The sequence below is a fragment of the Cenococcum geophilum genome (assembly GCF_001692895.1).
Source record: "Cenococcum geophilum 1.58 unplaced genomic scaffold K441scaffold_7, whole genome shotgun sequence".
In the NCBI taxonomy this organism is placed as follows: Eukaryota; Fungi; Ascomycota; class Dothideomycetes; order Gloniales; family Gloniaceae; genus Cenococcum; species Cenococcum geophilum.
The window spans coordinates 810,332-823,035 of record NW_027137565.1 but is presented as its reverse complement, the minus strand read 5'-3'; positions in this window follow the sequence as shown (position 1 = coordinate 823,035).

Genomic DNA, 12,704 nt, shown 5'->3' with positions numbered 1-12,704 from the left:
CTTCCGGTAAACCGTACTAAGACTTGAATAAGTATACAGAGTTGGAGATAAGTCCGTAATCCCCAACTTCCGACCTTCTAGTAGGTCGTACTAGGAGTCTAAACGGGTGGTCGCTGTCGTGTATATCGCTTGGGGGGAGGTATCGAGTGATTGCTAATCTATGCGCGCTCACTAATCAGCGTTCGTACTAACTTAATAGCACGAGTGAGTCGTATCCACGGGCACGAAATATATATAGTATTGTATGCTTGTTTAGATGGTAACTGTTAATTATATAAAGCAGACTACGTGGTCTATATACTGATGCACCTCCCCCCTAATTAGTTAGTGCTTTATAAGTGCACCAGACGCGTAAGCGAGTGGTTAGTACACTAAACGCGTAAACGCGTACCTGGTGTACCGAACGCGTAAGCACGCGTTTGGTACAATAGGTGCTGTAATTATACAGTAATATAGTTTACCTAAATATATAAAACCTAAAGACTTAATAACCCTTAAAGAAACTAGACTAGAAGTTTACGAGCTTATACCAATTAAGAAGAAACTAAGCCTATATACTTATAAGCTTAAACTGCCAACTAAGATAAAAATACATCTAACGTTTTATATAAACTTGCTATAACCTTTAAAAGGTAAACCTATAACTTATAAAGTGCCACCACTACCTCCTATAATTATTAAAAATAGTAACAGTTCTTACTTAATTAACTTAATTAATAATATATAATAGAAGATACAGTCTAAATAATTTAAACTTCTTATTAAATAAAAAAGATATAAAATATAAACCTAGGAACCTTATAAGCAAATTAAGACCAATACACCTTCCCTAGTAAAAGAATTCTACGAGGACTATCCTTTACGGCCTACTTTAGCTAGATAGACACGATATAAAAGTAAATAATTACTACCTAATACAAATACACGAAATATAATAGTAGGAAGCTTAAAATTAAAAAGAACTTAAAATATGTTATAATGTTTATAATATAATTACGTAATATATAAGATATTAAGGAACTTTAACCGCTAGTTAAAGTTATTTAATTAGTTAAATCCGCCTTGCTAAGACCTACTATAAAGATTTTAGTTCTGCTTACCGCCTTAACTAAGCTAATAGCAATTTTATATCCCGGGGATAGAAAATCCTAATTAGCCTATTTAACGATAGAATTAGTAAAACCCTATACTGCTATCTAACGCGAAAATATAACACGCGATAAGTTATAAGTCTTAACTAAAATTAAACTATTTGGACCTTTAGCTAAAAGGGGGGGTACTTAACGGGACTAGCCTAGTTATAGTAAGAATGTCTTAGTAAAACACTTAATAGATAAATTCCAACGCTTTAACCAAATTCTACTAAATTAATTGAATTTTACTAAAGTTTGTTAAAGACCGCGTATATATATGCGCACGCATCGACCACTAAGCCCCTAACTATTTAATTATATAGTTCTCTTGTTATTCCTTTCTCTTCTTTACGCAATGTCTTGTTCTTAGCGAGAGCTATATACCCTTAGATTTAGATAGAATTTATATCGTTCCTTCGAATCTTCCTTAAAGCCTCTTCGCGCCCTTATAAACCCCTAGAACTCGGCTGCCCCCTAAACTCGGCCACTAAATTAAAATTAAACCACCAAATTGTCCCCCCATTTTTTATATAACTAACCATTTAATATGAACCAAAAGGAGCAGAACTTATAACCAGCTATCACTGGTTTTAAAGCTAAAAAATTCAAGTTTAGCAGCGAAGCTACGCGCGCGTACGGTGTCCCTTTATTAACTTTTAACAATCGATTAAATAGCAAGCTGCCACGAGTATTTGCATACTAAGATAAGCAGCGACTGACTCCTATACAGGAGACCTTCCTTACTAATTAGGTACTTGAACAGGACTTATAAGGATTTGCTCCCTTATATACGCGACTACAAAAAATAGCGGCCTAAATCCTTGATCAAAACGGCGATATAGAGCCGCTTGGTAAAGTATAAGTAGCTAGCTACTTTAAACGGAATCCTCGCATTAAATCCTTGCTCGCCCAACTAACAGAAAGTGCACGAATCGATAGGGCATAGCTAGGGCAAATTTAAGAGTTCTATAACCTTTATAAGAGGGCGCAAAGGAAGGCCAATATATAGGTAGAAAACACCTAGAATATAGACAAATCTGGGGTCGTATTAGGTGTATACATGAATACAATTGCTATAGGAGATGCCTCTAAAAAGAGGACTCTTGTATAATCGCTAAATAATCGCGAATAGGTATCTATTATAGAGATGATATCTACCCTTAGCCGATCGATTCGACCTCTTATAATCTTTAAGGGAAAGTACCCCTAATTAACTTGGTTCCATTACAATAAGGTACCTAATTGGATATACACGGCCTCTAAGAACGGCTGGATAGCCAATTATATCGCATACGCATAGCTTACTAACGTCTTCCTACCTAAGACGAAACCACCTAGCGACGAAGCTTAATTACTCCTTCTTGACGGCTATAGGAGCCACTATACAGTCAAATTCCTATTAGAATATAAATAGAATAATATATAGCTCGTCTTCCTACTACCTTATTTAACGCATATGCTAAAACCCCTAGATCTATAATACTTCTCCCCTATTAAATTAAAGTATTAGGAGCAAATTGTAGAGCTTATATCTCTTAACAATACAGCTCTAATTAAGAAGCACCGCTTTATTAAATATTACCACAAGGCCTAAAAGGAAGGCCTTATAGTAAGGACGATTAAATCTAGATAGCATACCTCTAGTATTTATCTATGAAATCCGTATAAGGGCCTTAAATCTTTATAGGTCAAAAATAAGGCTCTAACGGAGGCTAAAAGCAATTAGCTTAACGTTATAGCTACACTAAAGAAGCCTCGCAATATATATCGGATAGTTTAAGGCCTTTATAATAAGTATACGCCGAATTAAAAGACTTAGTTACTCTTATAAAAAGTAACTTAATAACTTAAGCAACTTAATATACGGAGGACGGAGCAAAAGGATATTTCCCCTTCCTTTTTAGGACTAGCGGTTTTCTCCCCATAAGGTGCCTATAAGGTTGCTAAGGTTTTAGACCTCTTTAAGGGACCTTTAGCGGGTCTAGGGGTATAGACCGCCTAAAATCTCGTTACTTAGGCAACAGAGCCCCTATAACTTTAGCGACCTTATTAAGGGTAGCCACTAGTCCTAAAAAGGAAGTGGAAATCTCTTTTTGCTCTATTCTCCATAGAGGCTATATAGGCTAGCCGCTCTACCCTATTAGCGCTTAGGCCGAGGGCTATATAGAGGTTAACTTAGCAATTAAGCCTTTTTAAATTGTAATATAATTGGTAAGTAACCTAGCTACCTCAAAAATTAGAAAATTCATACCTTAATATTTCAACAACCACTTAAAAATAAATTTTAAAAATTTAGATTTAGACTTTTATATACGCTTTGCAGCTCCTATTAAGGTTACATAGTAATTAATTAGGTAGTTTTTAAAAATTATAATTTAGGGGCCAAAATAAAGCCAAATTGCGTATCTTAATAACTACTAAATTAATTACTATGTAACTTTAATAGAAGCTATAAAGCGTATATAAAAGCCCAAACCTAAATTATTAAAATTTATTATTAAGTGGCTGTTAAGATATTAATATATAATTTTTCTAATTTTTGGTGGGGTTTTAAAGTGGCTAAATTACTTGCGGGGCTAGGTTACTTACTAAATATATTATATAAATTATATATATAGGGCTCCATAAAAATCGGCCTCTATACCTCTATACAGTAGAGCCTAGGAACCTAGTAGTTACTATTAGCGTTCTATTAAAATTGTACTAATTAACTATTAAAGCAAACGCAGAGACGTATATACGGCTACGTAGCGTCGGCGCGGCGACATAGTAATGGTGTGAATAATTTTTCGCTAGGAGGGTAAGCCCTAGCAGAGGCTTAAAAATACGACTATTATACCTTAACGTACGTCGGATTAGCTATTTAAATACGGCATCTACCTACGGCGTCCCCCTTCTTTTTCTGCGGTATAACAATATTCTATACGGCACCTATATATAACTAAACTATATATACTTCGTAGGCAGAAGGCCTATAATAAGCCTCTTAACTACCTACCCTATATACTACCCTACCTAACGGCCTAGATTTACTAAATACGCAGTATTCCATTATCTCCCCCTATATTCTTTAGCTAGAGAAAAATAAGGGACCTAGGTTAGGGCCCTAGGACAAAATACCTAGTTTATCCCGCTATTTCTTTAGGGTAGAAGGTTATATAGGACTGGATTTATACTATAAGCAAAAAGGCCGTAGGTAGGCGTATATATATATATATAGGGCAGCAAGGAGCTAGGGGTAAGTATACAATATAATACCCTACGGCAACCTATAAAAGCATAGAAGTATTGCTTAAATAGTAGATAGGGCAAGATAGGCAATTAGGACACTCCCTTATAGGAGTCTTAGAGTAGCGACCTAACGGTATTTTTCCTCCTATTAATATAGTACAGGTGCTATCTAAAGGGGTATATACTGTACTACCACTTATATCTCCTTTAGAGGTTTTTTATACTTAACTTATTAGTATTTATCTATATAGACCTTAATTAGGACCGCATTAGACATTAATTAAGATTAAATAAATAAATTATATAGTAGTAGTTCTTTGATTAACGTCTGATACGGATCCTATCTAGGCCTACGCAGACTACTCCGTTATAGGGGGAAAACTTATGTATTTATAGGAAGAAAACCCTGCAGTTGGGTTGGGGGGGGAAAAACCCTATAAGCCACCTCAGTAGGATGAAAAACCCCGATTTGCCATGTCCGTCCGTAGCAGCGGCCCTGCGGGTCTACGGCTACGTCCTGTCCTCCTTGGATGTTTTAAACTCCTTAGGAACCACTACTTCCTTCTCTAGCTTATCCTAAGCTAGGGTTTACTACGTCCCAGCCAGGCCTTGCCAATTAATCGCCGTGTCTTATTGTCGTTTCCCATATTTTGACTATCCCCTATATGCTATATCTTGCTGACCATTGCCATATACGCCATGCCTCCCCCCCCTAAGGTCTATTAAAGGCATAAGGGGGATTTATCTATAAACTACTACCACACCAAAAGGCGAGCGGGACGTGTGTGTGTGTGCCTAGGTATCTTTTATGCCTAGGCCCTAGTTACTAGGCCCTCGCCAAGGGTCACCACTCCTTAAGAGGAGACAGGAAAACCGTACGGTATTGTCCAGGCTGCTAGGTAGTATTTAATAGTTAATGGCGAGTGACCGCATGCTCCGCGGGCGATCGCCCTAGGGGTTAGGAGGGGCCGTATACTTGCTCGTTGCTCGTTCGCAATCGCTCGTTCGTTAATATAAGGTCGTCAATGCTTTCAATTGAGGGTCGGGGGACGTTGGATTCTGTATATATCCGTAAGGATTACACAGGGTTAGAATAGGAGAACATAGCAGTAGTCTACTAAGAAGGGGGTACCGTTAGTAGTGGTTTTCGAGATCTTACCATCCCATGTGAAAACTTTTCACTACCCCCCATAACGTTTCGACAACCACCAGGTCCTACCCGCAGCTGTGCGACGTCTTTGCGTTGGCTCTACTGAGTCCGAAGACTAGTAGGTTTGTAGGCCTCACCACGTACAGGTGCAGAGTCCGATTTCAAGGACCAAATTAATTATATATATAACGCCTAAATATCGTATTTAGAAGCTAATTAAGTCTCAGCTTTATACCCTAAGTAGTAATTATATATAGAATACTGCTTACATACTTTGTAATTAACATAGTGGCAATACTTAAAGCCCTTGCACTAATAGGGTGGGCTAGCCAGCCCGTTTATATTACCCCCTTATATAAAAGTAGGTAGGGTAGAGGATAGTATAAGGTAGCTAAGCTTTAATAATTTAATATTACATGCCAAATATATCGCAATAGGTAACGCGTTAAGGTTTATTCTTTAGCTATATATCGTAATTAAGCTTAATTATTAATAAAACATTAAGGCACTTAAAATCGCCACCGCTAGTAGGGAGGGTGGCCGACCCGCTCTAGCCATATCCTTATTAATAGAAATGAGCTAGCTGTAGTATAGAAACTGTAGGCACCATAAGTAACGCGTTGGACAATTATTTACTAGTAAAGGGTCCACCCTAAGTTCTACGTGGTACTACTTAAATAGCGTTTACCAACGTGAGTAAAGAGCGGCCAACCCGCTCTAACTACACCTTTATAAGGATCTACTTTTTAAGGTTAAAGGAAACGGGCAATGTCTTAGACGTGGCGTTATAGCGGATAAGCACCGCCGCCTACCGCATCTATAACGCCACTAGCCACAAACCCCTCCTTATAGGCTGCTGCTTGGCTTCAACGCAGTTGCTAAACCCTAACTAGTTTTCATAACGACCACACCCCAAACTGTCTTTATAGTGAGTTTCTTATAGTAAATATACTTTTTTTTTATCTGGATTTATACTTCTAAAGTCAATACGCTCCCCTAGTGCATTAAATCTTCCTAAAGGAAGTGTTAGTGCCAGCCTAGTCTAGCTTCTTTAGACCATCCTAGTGCCCCGGTTTTAGTATGCCCGGGTATAACTAGAAAATAGATAGGCAGTAGGTCTTAATAGAAATATATAGCAGCATAATTACAAACTTATATAACTGTAGGGCTGCTTTTATATAAGCTTTATAGTGCAAAGAATTAAATAAACAACTTAATTATATATATAGCTCTAAAGCCTCTATATATATATAAAGAAGGTAGAGGTAATAAGACATAATAGGGTAATAGGTAACTAAAATAGGAATAGTAATCTGCAATTAATATATAGGGTAGCGTTAACGCTGTCCTAAAGCCTTCTAAGCGGCGATCTTATATCTTGGTACAGTGTCGGTAGTTAGTTATATACCCCCCCAGATTTAACGGTATAGTTAAAACTATAGAACATAAAATGAAGGCAGAAGCTATACCAAAATAGGAAATTTAGATACAATTTAAGAGTAGTAAAGGGTAGGATAAGAATGGCATATTGCGAATATTATAAATATTGCGGATATTGCGAATATTACGGATATTACGGATATTGCAAATATTGCAAAGGTGCTAGTTGCTAGATGGAATAGTAATCTAATATTAAATATCCACTAAATTTAACTGCTTTATTTATACCTCGTGCTTTTAATAGGGTAAGATCTTAGTAAGGCCGTTAGTAGGCATCTTGTTTATAGGGACCCATTATATATTAATCTTTTTAACTTAGACTTCCTATCTTAGCCAGTGCTAATAGACGTCAATATATTAAAGCTTAGTGTTAAGCTTTAGTGTATTTTGTCTTAGGAGTTATATAGTTTATATATTGTCGTAGAGCACGATAAATTCGCGTTTTAAATTAAAGCCAATTGCCTTAAAGAATCGTTACCACCAGATAATTTTAACGGTAGTAGTAGATAGGGAGAGAAGCTCTGCTTTAGTAGTTAAGCGAGTAATAAATTGCTGTAGGGTTTCTTTCCAATCAATTAGTCCTCTAAATAGCATAAAAAGATATCCTTAAGAGCTCCGTCTAGTTTCTATATAGTCCGCAAATACTGCGTCGGATGCTCCGTAAAAGGTAACGTCTTCTCCTTTAGGGTTTCTAAAGTAGACGTAGGCTCTAAATACTTCGCGAGAGTATTTAATAGCTATAGATTTTGTTTCAAGACAGTAAGTAATAGCTTAGTTTACTGCGTCAAGGTGTTCTTAATTTAGATTAGTAAGGAATTCGGCCAACTTAGAATGCGTATTAGTAATATTAAGTCTTCTAAATATAGCTAGGTATATAAGAGAACTAACCCGTTGCTAATAGGCTAGTATTCTTTAAGGATTTGTCTACTAGTTAAACGGAATTAGCCTAGTAAGTAGTAGTATTTTAGGGAACCTTTCTAGCTAAATATTAAATTAACTGGCTATCTTTTTAATATAGGAGTCTTAGCAGAGCCAGAGCTTTCTACTTACTCAATCTTATTCAATTCAAATTCCTAGGAACTACTGTAGGTCTCTTAGTACACAAATCTTATATTAGTGTAGTAGTTTAGCCTTAAATTCTTCCAGTCTCTAATGGTCCTTTTTAGCAAATAGAACAGCAATATTGTCTACGTAAAAGAAGATAATAAGTCATCTATTAGTAAATAGGTAGTTAGTGCCTAGTACTAGTTCTAATCCAAATTTAGCTAGTATATTAGTAAGCTCTTTATACCAAAGTAGTAGTAAGATTTTTAATCTATATAGCGCTATAAGTAGCTTTAAGACATGTCCGTTTTAATTAAATCCTTCTAGGCAGTAGCAGTAGATTGGTTTACTAAGCTTAGTGTTTATAAATACGTTTACAGCGTTATACTGTTAAATTTCTAGGTTAAATGCGGCTGCTATAGCCATAAGAGCACGGAATATTCAAGCAGCTAGGGTTGCTGTATAGGTCTCTTCTTTAGTAATTTATAGGCCTCCGCGGATATATAGTTGAGCTTTTAGCTTTTAAAGGTAACCGTCGCTGTCGAGCTTATATTTAAAAACCTATTTTAGTAAAAGGATCTGCTTATTGCCTGCTTCTACTTTTAGTACAGCCTTAAATGTCCCTTAGCGTTTTAGGTTATTATATTCTTTTTCTATAGCCTTTTAAAAGCCAGTAGTTAAAGGGTACTTTCTTAGTTCTTTAAGATTCTTTAGTTTAGGAGGTAGATTGTTATAATATAGAGATAAGAATAAGGATCTAGTTCGGCTAACGTCCTTTACTAGTCCTATAGTAAATCCAGCATAGTAACCAAATAGGGTAGATAGATTGGCTAGTGCTATTATATGCGCTTAACGTTAAATTCATTTAGATCCTTCTAGTAGAATAAGGTCGGTAGAAGGTTTAGCTAAGACTTTATTAGCTCGTAGAGCTATATTAGATAGTTCCGGCGAACTTGGCTAGGTAGGAGTTGCTTTAATTATATCTAGGATATCGTCTTAAAGTCCTTATAGTAAGGTGTGTAATTCTAGTAAATCTAAAAATACCATTCTGCTAGAAGTTGGTAACTATTTAATATCCTTTATAGGAGGCTCTACCGAATTATTCGATTTAGGCATAGTCGTTTAATCTACATTTAAGGTAGGTCTATATAGGATATATTTATCCTTAAATTTATCTTTATAGAGAGGTTCTAGTAGACTAATTGTCCAGAGGGTATCTTCTAATACTTCCCTTAGTAGGTAGTTAATGTCTTAACCCCTAGGGTTATAGAACGAGGTCTTGTTAAATATAATATCTTTAGTTTAAATAACCTTGCGGAGACTTAAAATCTAGATTTAATAGATATTAGTTAAATTGTAGCCGACTAAGTGTCCAATTAATGCACGAGGAGCTAGCTTATCTCCTCTTTTAACCCTTTTATCCAGCGTATAGGTCTTGCAGCTATATACGTGCATATAGGTAAGGGATAGCGTCTTGCCGTAGGCGATCTTGTACGGAGTTTTCCATCCTAGCTATTTATTTGGTGTTTAATTAAGCGTATATTTAGTAGTAAGGAAAGCTTCTAGTTCTAAAGATGGGGGTAAGGAAGCTTCTAGCTGCATAGCCCTTAATCGTTCTATAAGGGTTCGTCTAGATCGTTTAGCTCTGCCATTTTGTTCTTCTATATACGGGGCTTGGTATTTAAAAGCAATGCCTTTATCTACGCACCACGTTTATAGGGTGTCTCCCGTCTATCTAAAAGCTCGTTTATTATTGCTCTAGAAGAAGACAACGTCTTAGTGAAATTGTATTTTAATTAGCTGGTAAGTCTTGCGAATAGTAGGTAGGATAGTAGCTTTGTCCTTGTTCTTGGCGGTATATATAAAGTTAAATTTGGAATATGTGCAATAGAAATGCATTATATATCTATCGCCGTTATATCCTAGTTCTCTAAGGCTAATAATATTAAATGCTAGCCGTTCAAATGGTTGAGTGGCTAGATATTTATATTCTCGTCTTTAAGAGATCTGCTGCGTGTGCTTTGCTAATAAGCAGACTTCGCATTCAATTTTAAGCGGTGCTCGTTCGTTGATTAGCTCTTCGAGCTCTACGCCATTAACGTGCTTAAGAAGCTGCTTAATAGCGTCAGGTCCTGCATAGCCTAGAATTTTATATCATTTTATAGCTATGGCTCCGACTAGTTTACGGGCCATTCTACTTAGTTGAAATCTTCTTATTAAGAAGGTCGATTGAGTTGTTGAATTTAGGGTATTCGTAGGCTTAGGCTGTCTGTGCACAGAGCTGGCAATAATTAAATCGGCCTTTCTAAAGTAGCAAATCAATTAAATTATAGGCCCTCGATTTGATTTGTTAATTTAATAATTTATATAAGATTCAATTTACCGTCCGACCTAGTCCCCCTAATGGGTCCACACAGACTAATTCCTATGGGAAAAACCTCCTTACTGAGAAAAACCCCATTTTTAAGTGTACAAAAAACCCCCAGGGGAGACGTGAGAGGTAATATTCCAGATAACATCCATACTACATCAACGGGAGGAAAAACACTGTTAGGTTGCTGCTTTGAGACTCCCTTTATACAGGAGTGTCTAAATACCTATCTTGCCCTATCTGCCATTTAAACCATCTTTGCTATATTTATATATTGCTTATCTAAGTCGTGTGCCTATCCCTAGCTTCTTTTCCAAGTCTCCTGTAAATATCTCCTAATAAATAACACTTGCGTTCCGCCTGGGCCTATATACTAAGGTCTCTTATCCACTCCTCTATTAAAGGGTTTCTATAACGGGGTGTATAACTTGGTATCGCTTTTGCCCTAGGGCCCAAACCCAGGCCCTTATACCTATTCGTGAGGTATAGAAGGACAATCTAGTATTTAATAGGGGGCCTAATCCCTATAACTAGATACCTAGGTTGCCGGATAATGTTAAAATAGGGGGCCTCTACTACGCTTAGGGCGCGGATTGCTTGTGTATGTATAAAGATGCTATACGGTGTATATAGTATTCATAGGAGGGAGGGGGTACGCCGAAGGGATGATACTTGTCGATTTAATGTCCAAATATGTATATTAGAGACGTAGTAGCGGTGTTCAAACTTTTTGCTAAGGCTCACCCCTTAGTAAAAAGTCTTTGCACCACCACCACGTCGCTGCACAGGCGCTGCGCAGCCGTATATACGTCTCTGCATTCGCTCTAGTAGTCTATTAACACGATCTAAATAGAACATCAATAGTAGCTGCTAGGTTCCCGGGCTCCACCGCATAGGGGTGCAGAAGTCGCTTTTCTGGAGTCGTCTTTTTAACTGGTCTGGCGCCAAGGCCTGTGAAAACTCTGCTGTTTTAACGGCGTCAAGGGTTGAGTATTCGAAGGCCCCCTCTAGCCACAACGTAGCGCTGCTGCATTAGTAACAGACGAGATCCTCTCTCTTAGCTTGACCATGCGGACAAGATGAGACGGAAAGGAACCCCCATAGGACCGTATGGGTCGGATCTCGATTTTGGTGTTCCTTTAATTTAATAATTTAGTAGTAATTTAGTGGGTAGGAAAAGTAGTAATATTAGTACTGGTGTTAAGGTTCTGGCGAGCCTTATATAGTGCCTAAAGCGGAACAACAATCCCCCGCTATTGAAATTAACCTAAAACAGCACCCTCCTAAACGACTACTACCTTTTAACTTTATTATATTGAACCTCAACGCTACTAAATATAACCTTAGCCCTTTTACTAGTATAACAGGCGACCTCACTAAAGACAATCTGCGCGTAATTGCAACGCCTACTAGTACAGTTACTCTTAGTATTGCGCCCTTAGTATTCTTTACTCCAGTAGAGTCCAATAAAATCCTAGATAACGGTACCTACTATAGCAGTATCTGCTTTAAACGCCTTCCTAAGTATATAAAACCTTCCTTAGACCTCTAGAATAAGCCTAGTTAGATTTTGAAGTACGGCTATCGTATCTAGCACCGCTAAATAAAGTAAGAATATTTCCTTTATCGGTACTGCCATACTTACTAAAAATTAAGCGGTCTCTATTAAACTACTTATGCTATAAGTAGCGCTATTAACCACCTAAAAAAGGGGATTAATGGGCACGGCATTATAAAGGAAGGACCCGTTATTGCTATCCGTTTAATAGCTAAGAAACGGAAACTAATTAAGATGCTGTAGTTCTTACACGACGTTCCTTAGCAAATTGTAAATGAAATTATCGGTAACTTTAATATAAAGAAGTTTAGGAACGCGGTAGTATACTGGATTGCTAAGAGCAATTAAGCACTATAAGAGGTAGAGAATCCTGCCTTTTAAGTAATAATTAATGCTGCTAGTGAGGAGGCCCTTAGCGTGCTATAGAAGTCCTATAACTCAGTACACACCTATATAATTACCGACTTTAATGCCTTCCTTTCTACCGTTTAAATAAAACTCCGTAGTGCTATAATAAAGTATATCTTATTTAATGGCTGGACGACTTAGAATAATTGCTACGCCCTTACTGGTATATATATTTATTATTTGGACGATACTGGGCGTATAGTAGATTATATACTAGTACTTCCTAAGCAGCTTAGAAAGCACTCTGGCGTTAACTACGTAGCGGTTTTAAATAATATACTAAAACAGTTCGGTATAATAAGTAAACGGCTAGGCTACTTTATTACTAATAACGCTATAAATAACGACGCCAGTATAAGAGAGCTCTCT